This window comes from Lissotriton helveticus, chromosome 11 (genome assembly GCF_964261635.1).
Source record: "Lissotriton helveticus chromosome 11, aLisHel1.1, whole genome shotgun sequence".
In the NCBI taxonomy this organism is placed as follows: domain Eukaryota; kingdom Metazoa; phylum Chordata; class Amphibia; order Caudata; family Salamandridae; genus Lissotriton; species Lissotriton helveticus.
This window is the reverse complement of record NC_136072.1, coordinates 1,202,193,013-1,202,207,165: the sequence shown is the minus strand read 5'-3', so window position 1 is coordinate 1,202,207,165 and position 14,153 is coordinate 1,202,193,013.

Sequence of the window (14,153 nt, the reverse complement as noted above, 5' to 3'; positions counted from 1 at the left end):
CCAGAGCCAGTCGTCAAACCATCTCCTGTTAGAACAGCTGTCCGTTGCCCCTCTGGTCGCCCACCTCCTGCCCCTGACTCTAATCCAGGGCCTGTGGACCCCGCGCGTAGGCGCAGTATCTATAGAAACCTGTGCTCTTAGGGCACTCTGAGTGGCCGCACTTCCCGTTCTCTTCTAACGTCTGTGAGGGCTCACTGGCAAGTATGCCATCAGTGGGCATGTGGGGGATGGCAATGACCCTTCTCTGGGTAATTACACTCTACAATTCTAAGGATACTAGGGCCGCTGTGCAGACAGAAGACCTCTCCTCCCACCAGGGACAACCCTGACCCTGCAAACCTGCCCTGGGAGATACTGGTCTGAGGAAACCAACCGTCCCACCAGCATGGCCTGGCTGGCACAGGTGGCCCTCAGAGCAGTGACCGGGACTCCATTCACTCTGACCCTGAGGAATACTAACTGGAACCCTCCGGGGTCACCAGTTTACCCGGTGCGTCCACATGTTAGCTGAGGGCTTCCTCTTGGGTGGTCCTCCCACAAAGGCACACGCGTCACTCCTGTGGAGTGCCCACAGGCGCTGGCCTTCCTTTAGAAGCAGAGTAATCTATATTTATGCACTGTGGCTGCAGGCGATCAAATCACCTACCCCCAGGCCCGAACTGGCCGTTGCGGGCACCGGGCAATCCCCCGGTGCGCCACAAGGGTGGGGGGCGGTTTTGGGCCGCTGGGGGCCATTTTTGTTACAGGGCCGAGCACTTTGCCAGGGCCGGTTTTGGTTCCCAGTCTGGCCCTGCCTACCCCTTACTAAGGGTTCCTTCCCCCTGCGGTTCCCACTTACCTGCTTTTCAGTAATAGATTGAGACGTTCTCCCCTATTCAGAGATTTGGGCCCTAAGGAGATTCCATTTTGAGTCTTGTTATTCCCTTCTTTTTCCTAAGGAGGTTTCCATCTCTCCTTCTTGGAGTCACCCCTCTGGGACTTCTTAGACAACTGAGTACATATCCACGCGAAGCTGCCTGGGGTCAGTCAGCTTAGTCCCCAGCAGCTGCTGGTCCACCTCTGAAGGATAGCTACTCAGGCTGTGTTTGTGTGTAAATAAATCACACAGCTCATCATAGGAACTCACATTACTGCTCTTCCATCAGCCCACTTGTCCTTCAGTGAGGTGCCAACGAAACCCACACTGGTTTGTTGTTGTTATTTGCACGGTGCCTGGAATGCCTTCCTGTAATGCTCAGGGTTAGGGCCAAGCTTACACCCTAAAGTACCTTCCAAGTATGCAGGAGTGTGCTACCTCTTCAGTCATAGCTGGGAGGCCACCCCTCCTCTCCGTAGGCACCTACACCTCACACCGCGTGCCCCAGTCCTCTTCCTCCCCCTTGTGCCCCTGTAGTGCCCTCTTGTGATGAAGGAACCACGTGTCAATGTCATCCCTCACCACAAAGCTAGGAACCTCATCTTTGAGGACATCAGGGGAGCAAGCAGCCCTTGCACACACCTCACCCTCGCTGGAACCCTCTTCTCCTTCAGACCGTGCAGGTCCTGAACCGGCCTCTGGCTGCTGCAGGCCAGGTTCTCTATTTCCAGTGCTAGATTCCTTTTAACTAGGGCCATGGCCAGTCTCTTCTTAAGGCTGATGGCAAGATCCATTCCTCCTATTCATCTGGGCCTCATGCTTTCTTTATGTCTGTTCGTCCTTGATCTGCAGCTGGTGGAGGGGCATCTCTGAGCAGCTTGTGCTGCTAGGGTAGCTAATACTGCCCCCAGCTCTGGAGTGTGTAATGGTGATTTCATGTTGGGGCAGGTTGTGTCACCTGTGTCCTCTTCTCTGGAACAACTTTCTCCCCTCTTTTCTCCTCCCCTGCAGTGATCTGTGCTTGGAGGGTCTCTTCCCAGACCTGGAGATCTTTCGGGTAGTAAAGCTCCTTCTCCCTCTCCCTACACATGGCATGTATGTCTCCCACAATAAGGACAACCAGTGTGTGAGATCAACCTTCATGTTCTCAATGGCAAAGGCTGCAAAAGTTTTAATATAAAATGAAACTTAGAACAAATTAATATGACCGAATTCAAAACCTTTATGCCCAATTAAAGTCAAGCTGAACTGCCATTTGTACCAATGTCCACCTGTGAAGATAAGGCCACCATCTGCTAGATTTTATATGGGAAAACAGTGGTTCCAGTGGGAAAATGGACCAACAATTTAAGCAATACACGTGCACAATGGCTATGCATTCGTAAGGGACGAAGTGATGTCTGGGGAAAAAAGAACTCTCCGCACAATTTGTTCATCTAACGTTTTTATCGATACACACAGAAATGGTGTTGATCACTTTCTTAAATTCAAAAAGTGGTATACTTTGTGCGGGATGTATGACGTTTCAACGCATGGTTTTACAACGCATGCCATTAAGACGCACGTTTTACAACGCAAGTCGTTACAACGACTTGCGTTGGGGGGCGCTGGATAGTGGAATAGTTTAATTTACAATTCCAACCTCAGTCCCCGTGGATAGTAGGGAAGGTGTAGGATAGTAATTAAACTATTCCCTATCCTAGAGCGCCCCCCAGCGCAATGCGTTGTAATGACTTGCGTTGTAAAAGTTGCGTCGTAATGATAGTGCGTTGTAAAAGTTGCGTTTTAAAGGATGTTCCCCCTTTGGGCGGTGTGACCCCAAGTGAAACATGGAACCATAAGTGACTATATAGAGTGAACAGGTTTAAAAGAGGTTTATACATGGTGGCAGCCTAAATGTATGGTGACACTGGCTATGTAATGGTCCTTTCTGTAACTGTATGGCCGCTTCTTGTATTCATGGAAACCTCTTGTAAACCTGTTCACTGTATACAGACCCTTGTGGCTCCTGTGGTGCAGGAAGGACCCCAACCCTCCAGGGGCCCTCGGCCTTCCTCACATCCCAAGAGGGAGTTCAGCCACAAAGTGCACCCATTTACACAGAAGGTAGTTAGGGCTGCCCAGTGATATGAATAATGCGCTACATGCATAAACGCACAGTGAGTGTTATAAGGATAGCTCAGTTGCATAAGATGCAGAACCAGGACCTTGAGATAAGGATAGCTCAGTTGCATAAGATGCAGAACCAGGACCTTGAGATCAGTAGAGTTCAGTTGCATAATGTGCAGAACCAGGACCTTGAGATGATGATAGGTCAGTTGCATAATCTGCAGAACTAGGACCTTGAGCTAAGGATAGCTCCAATGCATAGCCTGCAGAACCAAGATCTTGAGATAAGGATATCTCAGTTGCATAAGCAGCAGAACCAGGACCTTGAGATAAGGATAGCTCAGTTGCATAAGCAGCAGAACCAGGACCTTGAGATAAGGATGGCTCAGTTGCATAAGCAGCAGAACCAGGACCTTGAGATAAGGATAGGTCAGTTGCATAATCTGCAGAACTAGGACCTTGAGCTAAGGATAGCTCCAATGCATAGCCTGCAGAACCAAGATCTTGATATAAGGATAGCTCAGTTGCATAAGCAGCAGAACCAGGACCTTGAGATAAGGATAGCTCAGTTGCATAAGCAGCAGAACCAGGACCTTGAGATAAGGATAGCTCGGTTGCATAATCTGCAGAACCAGGACCTTGAGATAAGGATAGCTCAGTTGCATAATCTGCAGAACCAGGACCTTGAGATAAGGATGGCTTGTTGCATAATCTGCAGAACCAGGACTTTGAGATAAGGATAGCTCGATTGCATAAACTGCAGAACCAGGAATTTGAGATAAGGATAGCTCGGTTGCATAATCTGCAGAACCAGGACCTTGAGATAAGGATAGCTCGGTTGCATAATCTGCAGAACCAGGACCTTGAGATAAGGATAGCTCGGTTGCATAATCTGCAGAACCAGGACCTTGAGATAAGGATGGCTTGTTGCATAAACTGCAGAACCAGGACCTTGAGATAAGGATAGCTCGGTTGCATAAACTGCAGAACCAGGACTTTGAGATAAGGATAGCTTGGTTGCATAATCTGCAGAACCAGGACCTTGAGATAAGGATAGCTCAGTTGCATAATCTGCAGAACCAGGACCTTGAGATAAGGATAGCTCGGTTGCATAATCTGCAGAACCAGGACCTTGAGATAAGGATAGCTCGGTTGCATAATCTGCAGAACCAGGACCTTGAGATAAGGATGGCTTGTTGCATAAACTGCAGAACCAGGACCTTGAGATAAGGATAGCTCGGTTGCATAAACTGCAGAACCAGGACTTTGAGATAAGGATAGCTTGGTTGCATAATCTGCAGAACCAGGACCTTGAGATGAGGATAGTTCAGTTGCATAATCTGCAGAACCAGGACCTTGAGATAAGGATAGCTCGGTTGCATAAACTGCAGAACCAGGACCTTGAGATGAGGATAGTTCAGTTGCATAATCTGCAGAACCAGGACCTTGAGATAAGGATAGCTTGGTTGCATAAGCTGCAGAACCAGGACCTTGAGATAAGGATAGCAAAGTTGCATAAACTGCACGACCAGGACCTTGAGATAAGGATAGCTCGGTTGCATAAGCTGCAGAACCAGGACTTTGATATCTGAATTAAAACTTTAAGTTGGACTCATTACAATGAAAGGGAAGGATCCCAGCGGATGGGTGAGCGCACACGGGGAGCATTGTGTTGACACGTGTCGCTCCACTTATCTAGTTGTGACCTTCTGCAGGACGTGCGTCAGGAATGGAACTTTGAATGTTGCATCCATCACTGGAGGTTAGTAGAGACCAGACTCCTCCAAAGATGTGTGCATCTGATGTCTGAAGTCAAGGCAGGGAGTGTGCTGACAAAGGGGAGGGTTTGTGAAGACACCACTAATGGACTGCCACCATACACTCATTCTTTCCCCATTGAGAGTAAATGGAGCTCCCTCCTTTGATGTTTCAATCCCAGCCTGACCTCTGACCTTTGCTATGAATGATGGACCTTGGTGGGTGCATTGCCTGGTGGCTAAGAGCTTTTAGATTCAAAGCCGCGAGCTCTTTACTGTGATAAATGCAGTTTTCAGCCGATGCAAAAGCATTGGGAGCTTGTACTCTGTCTGCGTCCAGCCTGAATATTCAACATTTAAACAAGTCACAAATGCTAGATGTTTATTGCTAATGCAAGCTTTAAACTCGCCTTTTCTACAGAGACAGGACATCATTTCCTGTACTTTGTGAGTCTGAAATGTTTCAGACAGACACGTTTAACGCAGATTATACATTTGTCCGAATCCCCGCAGAGTTTTGCTTCGTGATTATAACCTGGCTGCAGGTTTACTATGATGCTATTCTCTTTTCAGTCAGAATGAACCCCGCTTCGGCAGAAGGTTTTTAACTCGTTTTCCTCCCAGCTGAGCACAGCTTTGCGTGGAGTCTCCATTCCATGAAACATTAGTGGATAAAGTAAACATCCGAAGAGGTTTTGGAATCCTGGGGGGCATATTATCAAGAACTGCGATAAAATTATCGCCGCTTTAGCGGCAGGAAACTGCCGCTAAAACGGCGATAATGAGCTTGATAATATGCCCTAGTGAATTCCCATAACAGCCCAGGTTAACACCAGAGCCTGGCCTTCTATGGGAATTCACAAGGACATATTATCAAGCCCATTATCGCCGTTTTAGCGGGAGTTTCCTGCCGCTAAAGCGGCGATAATTTTAACACCGGTCCTTGATAATATGCCCTCTAAAGTTGTCTGGGTGAGTTTTGGGAGGCTAAAGGTCAGACCAATGGCCGCAGATGAGCAGGAGGGCAAAGTTCGCTATCTGATGTCTGCAGTGTCAGTGCTTTGATGTGCTCTGATATCGTGAGACTTCCCAGCAGCTGGCAGACCATGGACCGTACCACCTTGCTGGTTCACCCCTCTTTGTCATGGCATATGTGGGGAGATTCGCAAATGGTGTGTGCCATTCCTGATTGACCAATCACACGTGGTGGATTGATTGTCCAGTACGATGCGCTGTTATCACATGTCTCTTGCACGCCACTACCTGTAGAGGATCAGCGGCAAAAGGAGTGTCTGTTTTCTGTTTTTGTTTCTGTTTAGCGAATACTCAGTCTCTTTTGTCGGACATTGTCTCCTGGGCAGGGCGACGTTGATCTGCATAAGCTCTCTTGTTTTCTTTTCTGAGTCGTGTCGGTGTATCGAACCTTGTCACCCTTCACCGATCAATCTGTAGTCGATTGAGGTACGTTTGTTCTGGTGGCTCTCCCGAATGGATCACTGACATAATATTGAATACACAAATATAGAATTACCAGAATATCAAAGAAAAAATATAGAATGCAAAAATATCGAATTCCTATCTACAAACAGGTATGTACAAAAATATTGAATCAAAAATATAGTTTTAAAAAATATCGTTAGTCCAAATATCAAATTTTTTTAAATGTCTTAAAAGTAATTTCAATTTAATGAAATAATAAATATAACATTTACTATTCCCACTCCAGGGAGTACAACAGTAGGGAAAGCGTTGGATAGCTTAGGGGTAAAAATTACTATTCAATATTAAATTACTTACCTTCAATTCGATATTTTTCACCACTATATTCTGTCCATTCGATATTTTGTCCATTCTATATTTTGACTTCGATATTTTGGTAATTCTATATTTTGAATTCGATATTTTATCTTGTTACCTTTCCAAATAGCAAGGTGTCTGGATGCTCGCCAGTTTTGGAGTGAGGGGGTAATCGATAATCCTAGAGGGACTGTAACAGGGCTTGGTTTAGATCTATTCCCAACATGGACGCTCGTTGAATGACCCTTTTGATGGTGCCCATGAATCGTTCAACTACACCATTGGCTTGGAGCCAGAGGGGTGTACTCTTTTGGTGTCCAACTTTGAGTGACACAAGAAATTCTTTGAACTCTTTGCTGTTATAGAGCGGGCCATTATCAAATGTATGGATTGCCCCACGTTGCAAAGATGTCATCAAGCCATGCTATGACTTTGTCATGGGTTGTCGGAGATAGGTCTTCCACCAAAGGAAAACGGAATATTGGTCTTTGACTATCATGAGATGACGCCCATTTCCTAAAGGCCTAAAACGTCAACTGCAACCCTCTCACAAACCTGTGCAGGAAGGTCAGACATTGTCACTGGGTGCTGCATCACTTTGGGAGGCAGACAGTTGCAAATGTGGCACGCCTTCAGTTCCTTCTCAACTCACTCATCTAGGTGAGGGAACCACACTCGATCTCTTAAGGTTGCTTTGGTGGCCACAATATCCCAGTGCCCTTCATCGGCCGCCTCAATGACCCGCTGTCTTCGGCTTCCAGGTCTGACGATTCTTTAGCATCTCAGTATTACACCTTCTTGGATTATTGCAAGCTCATCCTGTACATTTTTTAACTTTTGGAATTCAACATCATCGGTAAGGGGCCGGGTACTTCTTCCCCATGATTATGTGGTGATAAGTTCTTTGATCTCGGTCATGTCTTTATCTGCACTGGTGGCAGCAATGATGTGTTCCACAGACAGAGCTGCTGGTGAGCTGGATCTTGCAATAAAGTTGAAATAGGCTTAATCTTTCTTGGATGTTCAACTGTGACGATGTAGCGGCACTCATGAAAAGAAATGTGCGTGGTTTTGATCCTTCCCCGTTTTGTGCACAGTCTCATAGTCGTACTCTTGCAGTCTTAACGCCCATCTCTCAATGGAAGGGGACATCTTAGCCATCAATTTTCCAAACACTGTTAGCAATGCCTGGTGACCTGTGATGATGGTGAATTGTTTTCCATAGAGGAGCGCATGAAAATGTGCGCAGACCCACACTACAGCTAGCCTCTCCTTCTCTGGCTTTTTCAGACAGGCTACGACTGCCATTGGCCACAATGTGTCTCTTGGCATTCGGATGGCCATTGTGTTGAGCAAGGATTGCCCCAAGCTCAACCAGACTCACATCAACCATTATTACTGTTCGTAACTTGGGGTCAAGTAGGCCATTTCACTTTCATAGTCGATCGCGTGTATAATGTTTTTGAAACTCTGGTCACATTCCGTAGACCATTGAAACAGTATATTTCACTTTGTCAAGTCCCTCAACGGAGACTTCACTGTAGCAGATTTGGGAATGTATATTGGGAAATAACTGGCCATATCTAGAAAGGATCACAGCAGAGTAGCATCTTGGGGGGGGCAAGTGCATGACTGTTTGCATCAGCATCAGAAAATATGTCTCCAAAAAACTTGAGTTTGGTTTTGTGAAATTGACATTTTGCAGCATTCAAAGTGAGGCATGCATCAGCAAGAAACTGGCACACGAGGTTAAGGGCTTTTTCGCGTTCTTCTTGTGTACTCCCACAAACTAGTATGCAATCACTGTAATTGAAAGCATGAGTACAGGTTGGATTACTCGGCGAATAATCTCCGCAGCTGAAGATACTCCAAAACTAGGGGCCTGATTTACGAAAAAGTGTCGTATCACGGCGTAAAAACAGCGATGCAACTCTTGTCAGTGCGCCCTCCTTGTGTATCCATGGATGGGCCTGTAGCAGGGATTCCGTTCTCCTACAGAACTGTGCATAGAGATTTGGAACCTCGGTGAATTAGGGTGGCCCAAAACTCACCTCAGTACCCAAAATTCCCTTACCAAGCTAGCTACAGTGTCTCATTGGTCATAACAAACTCCCAATGTTTAGACAAACCAGAACATGAACTTACAATACCTCAGATCAAGTTGAACACATGAGCACTCTTTCGTTATACAATCATTTCAAACCAGAACGTGGAGTAAATGAGGACACGTGCACATTTGAAATATTTATTTACTAATGCCGTTTTCTCAAACGCAGTATCTTAGATAATACAAGGAAACATATTATCAGAAGCAAAGTTATCAGCATAGTTACTAGTCCATAGAAAGCAAAAGGTGACAGCATGCTAAAATGCTGTAATGAATAAGGGTTAACCACACCTAATTCTCACCCTCCCTAACTAGCATATTATATTAATATCTAAGAAGGTCTCTTTGGGTTTTAGCAGGGCGGCCCCATACCTCAAGATCCTAGTGTGAAGAGATCCCATCAGCTTCCACCAGCTCTCTGCATGCGAACCGCATCAAATGTGTGTCGTGTGCCCTAAGCAAAGCAATATAAAACGCGCCTAAAGCCAGAATTTGGCAGGAGCTGCACTTATGTTATGCCTATGAAGGTGCGAAGATCAGACCTCACAACAATACTGTGTCGAGTTATCCTTGAAGCTTCAGCACTCACTGTACAGACATAGTTTACCAAGCAAAGCTGATATCAGAGCAATAACATATTATTCTCATGTAAATCACAACGCTCTTCTAGGCTGAAAGCTAAAACAACAATTATGTGCTGTGTGCAGAAGCAGCAAAAAGGAAAAATGGCGATTAAACATTTAATAAGCTCATGCTAACTTAACACGGTATGTAGGTAAGCAGTAACTATATGACAGGCCTATCACTGTACTTTTCTCGATGTGGCAGGGATTTACAGATACGTCAGTATTGCTGACGTATCTGTAGACGCAGTAATGACTCATCGCTGGAGTGTGTCACAAAAGTGATGCAACTCCAGCAAAGGGTCATTACACATGGGCAAGTCCCATGTTAAAGGCGCCTGCATCAGTCTTTAGTGTGCTGCGAGGCAAACGTAAGATTTTGACGCAGTGGCGTCCTAGAAGTGGTGTAGTGAAATCTCATAGTTTTCATTGCGCCACTTCTATGACCCTTTTCAGCAGGGAACTCCCACCCGGCATACATTATATCTGAAGCATGTCTAAGGTAGCACAGGACTTTACAAAGTGATATATCTACTTAGATGCGTCACTTTGTAAATATGGCCCAACGTGGCGCATTTTTTACGCCGCTACAGCATCAAAAAAAGTGACGTAACAGCAGTTTAATGGCTCATAAATAAGCCCCTAGATCTTTTATATCTAAACAAACAAACATGAGTTGGAAAGGCAGTAATGTACCTGCAGCTCGAGCGGATGGTACCCCGTGTTCAGGTTAAGATGGGAAATCAATTTGACTCTGTTCAATTGCATGATCATTTCCACAAGTTTCTCCATCTCAATGGCTTTCTTTACCTGTGGCATATCAACGCAAATGCATACTGCTCTGCTACTGTCCTTGTTTTTGGTATTACTACTATGTGTAAACCCCATGGCATGGGGCATGTGGAGCATTCAATGATGACGTTTTAAGAGTGCTTCTAACTCTCTCTCTACAGCTTCTTGTAGATTAAGCGCAACTCTATGCTGTTACTGACCTGCAGAGCGAACGTCTTTATTGATAAAAAGCTGGACTTTAATGTTCTTGAGTTTTCCCAGGCCATGGATCAACAACGGAAACCGTCTCATGATCCCAGACTGAGCACGGAGGTTGCAGTTGAAGGATATCAACCCCATGTCAGCATCGGTAGAAAAACTGAGCAAGCAGGCACTGGATGAAGTCCTGAGAAGGAAAATAAATGGTGCTTCGCACAATATCTTTTTGTGTCTCGCTGTCACTGTGAATGATCCTTGGCTTTGTAGTGGCTCAGAAGTGGCACAAGTGTATACCTTTGTGCCTGACGAAGTGAGGCAAAGCACAGGGGATAGGCTGTTAAATAGTTCCATTGGCATGATATGTATCGATGCCATGCTGTCTATGATGGAAGTTATGGGGTGATCGTTCACTTTCAAGGTGATTTTGGGACAGTTTCCAAATTACGTTTATGATTTGATAAGGTGTCTTTGAGCTGTGATTTAATTTACAGGCAGCCAACCCCACATGTGCACGCCCTTCTTTGGTAGATATCATTGGTGCACACCCATCTCCTTTGCTGATACTCAATTGTGATGTCGAAGAGCCTTTGTACGATGAGCTGACATTTGATCCTGCCTGGTTTGTCATAGCTGATGTTGCTTATTGGTTTTAGGGGCGTACCGAGCACGCTTCTGGAATGCTCTCATGTCCAAATGTTCTCGCCGTCATGAAACACTTGATTTTTCCTTAGCTCGGCACACAGTTATGAAATGGTCCTCTTCCCTACAACCTATGAAGACTTGTCTTATGGCTGCACATTCACCTTCACAGGGAAATGAAAACACAGATCAGAAGCATATCCTTGCTTTTCTTAAAACCCTTGTCTTGTGTGTATCTTTTTTATGCATTTGCTTGCTTTTCAGAATCAATGCCGATATATTGTGTGCTGTTCCTGTTTCCATGTCAGCAGCTTGTCGGTCTCCTCGTTCTTCGCTCCTGCAGCCATCAGCATTTTTTCCAAGCTGTGTGTTTCTCTCAACAAGCGCCTTCTAAACAAATCTGAAAGGCATATATCACTGACTCTGCGATGCGTGTCTTCTTTGTCGCTTAAATCACAGGATTTGCAAGTGTTTAATGAGTGTTTCAAATCTTTCAACAAATGTGGCCATGGTTTCACCAACCTGTTGTCATGCTTGATTGAAGCTCTACCTTTTACAGTCGACAGTCAGCAGTGGGTTGAACTCGGTCTCCAATGCTTCTTTATCTTCTGGTGCCATTTTGCATCAGCCTGTGAGGTTTCCATTAGCACTTTCACTGCACATCCCGCTAGGTTTTTCAAGTATTTAATAATCTTCATTTCGTCTTCTTCAGTGCATCTATAAAATCATTGAATGTTTTGATCTGCACAGCCCACCTAGCACCAGCGTTCTGCTTCTAAAAAGTGTTGAAGGGCGGTGGTGGCCTCAGCAACACGGCTGCATTGTATTTCAAGCTCCCTTTTTCTGCCATTGAGAGCACCGGCCATTCAAACAGCCTTCGCTGCACCCGGCAGCTCCTGCAGCTGCGGCAAACACAGCCCTTGTGCTTGAGTCACCACACCTGATCTGAAGTCGTAGAATACTTCACTTGTCTTTGATGGTGAGTACATTTTCTGTTTTGTGTACTTGGTTGTCGATGCTGTTATCTTTCTGCTTCATTTGAGTAAGTGCTCCGTATTTGGGGTCTAGCTTAGAATTTCCATCGACCACTTCACCAGCGGTTTTGGCAGACATTTTGAATTGCTCCTCTGTAGGCCTTCACTATCTTCTTTGGCCGTGTATGGACTGGAGCAGGGCCTTGACTCCACACGCACCTGTCGCAGACTGCTTTGCATCGATTTAAGGCACAAGTGGCATACACGAGCAGTTTGCGGTACCATTGCAAACTCTCAGGGAGAGCAGCTTTCTATTCTTCAGGGCATGTGTCTTTCATCTCGTCGCCAGATGTAACATCTTTCCCAGCCCTGGAACACAAATAAAATACCCCACATGGGAGATGCAGTCAAATACTTCTTTATTCCTCAGTGTACACTCACGCACTGCATATTATCCCATACTCTGCATTAATCACACCCTAACAGCTCGGCGCATATGATGTAGGTCCTCTTCAGAGTCTGCTCCACAACCATGAGGGTCCTAGTGTGTATATCAACAATATGAAACAGCGTCCACCAACTATTTTCACAGGGTGGACGCCGTCTCCCCTGCCAAAGAGTTGTCCACCACTGCAATATGGTGAACGTGTCGTGGTGTAATTTGTTAGACACCGGACATGTACAATAGCGCCTGCATGTTGTTGGCTTTCCATTCCCAACAACAATATACAGGCAGCAAGAGGGCTTTTTTACTTTCACCACCAGTTAATGCAAGGGCCTCAGTTAAGGGGTCGTCAGGCCTCTTTTTGCTCCTGTATCCAGGCTGGTCACACTTTGATGCAAGTGCAACGGAGCGGAAACAAAGGTGCACAGTTTGTTATCTCTTAACAGGTACTTAAGAGAGGCATGCTTTTGACTTTGTTCACTCCCTGTATAAATATAGAAGATATGTATGCAATTCAAGAATGCCAGGTGTGTTGGTCTGTCCCGGTACTTTCACAAATACCATTATTTTGTTTTATTCCTTTATAGCGCTACCCATCCCAATTACAGGGTGTCAGAGCGCTTTACAACATACGAACTCAGTATACATTGAAAATAAATTATATATGTGTAAATCAATGTACAGGATTTGCTACATAAGAAAGTAAGGGTTACAAGGTGTAGGAGTCACATGTCCTTCATTGCCCACTGTTCTGTATTAAGATTACAATGAATGAACTGTGAGTAACAAAAAGATCTCTGTGTTAAAAGCATTAACCAGCTTACCTGTCTACATAAGATGAAAATCTGTCCTCTGCAAGTTACATGATGTGCTTTGCAGGAGACACATTAGCCCTCAGTGCTACTTTGATCAAAATCAAGGACTAGATAAAACACAGCTCGCTCCAGCAAATGTGTCAACGGCAGAGGTATCTTACCATTGTTATGGTTCCCTGAGAGTTACTGGGTACACAAAGACCTCTGCAGTACCTTAACCCCATAAGAAATACTAAAAGGAAGACTTTGCAACCAATTAGGCAGAACAGTTCTGCTGCCGTGTTTCTCCTTGTTACCAATTTCTTTGCGGCAGCGTTTAAAAACAATAAAGTATAAACTGATGACCAGATTTTGTGTCTGGTTTGTGTCACTTTTTTTGCACAATCCTGACACAAAATCGCATTTGCTAAATCTTGTAAAGCACTTACATGTCATCATTAAAGACCTGCTAAACATGTGTGAGGTCTTAGTATCTGATGCCACTTTTTGTGATGTCATTACCTGTGAGGTCAGGGGTTGTTCTGCCATGCCCTGTGATGCCATGTGCGATGTCACACGCCGTGACATCATGCACTGTGATGTTACGCGCCAGGATGACACTTGCATACTGGCCAACTTGGTTTGGTCCACCAACTTCTTTTTTTTTAGGACTTGCGCCCCGGAGGACCTTGAGCAGAAAAAGGTTCTTAATGAGACATTTTCTCCTTTAACCCCACTCACAGATTAAAAAATATATACAAAATCACATAATGTGAACTTTCAAGAATTTTGAGGGGATTTCACATAACAGTGAATTTCAAAAAGGTAATTAAAAATTCAGCAAGGCTTTGAGGAAAAGTGTTCTTCTGATCAGTATCATTTGTACAGGGACTCCATTATTTTTTTCATTGCCATCTCGTGTCAAACACTTCCTCACGACCCACCTGGTCATTTCTGCTGATGCCTGAGGAAATTCTAACTGACACGACAAAAAACATCTTGCAGCCTGCATTTCTGCCCAGGAACTGTCGCACACCCAACCCCCCCTGTTCTTTGCAGTTC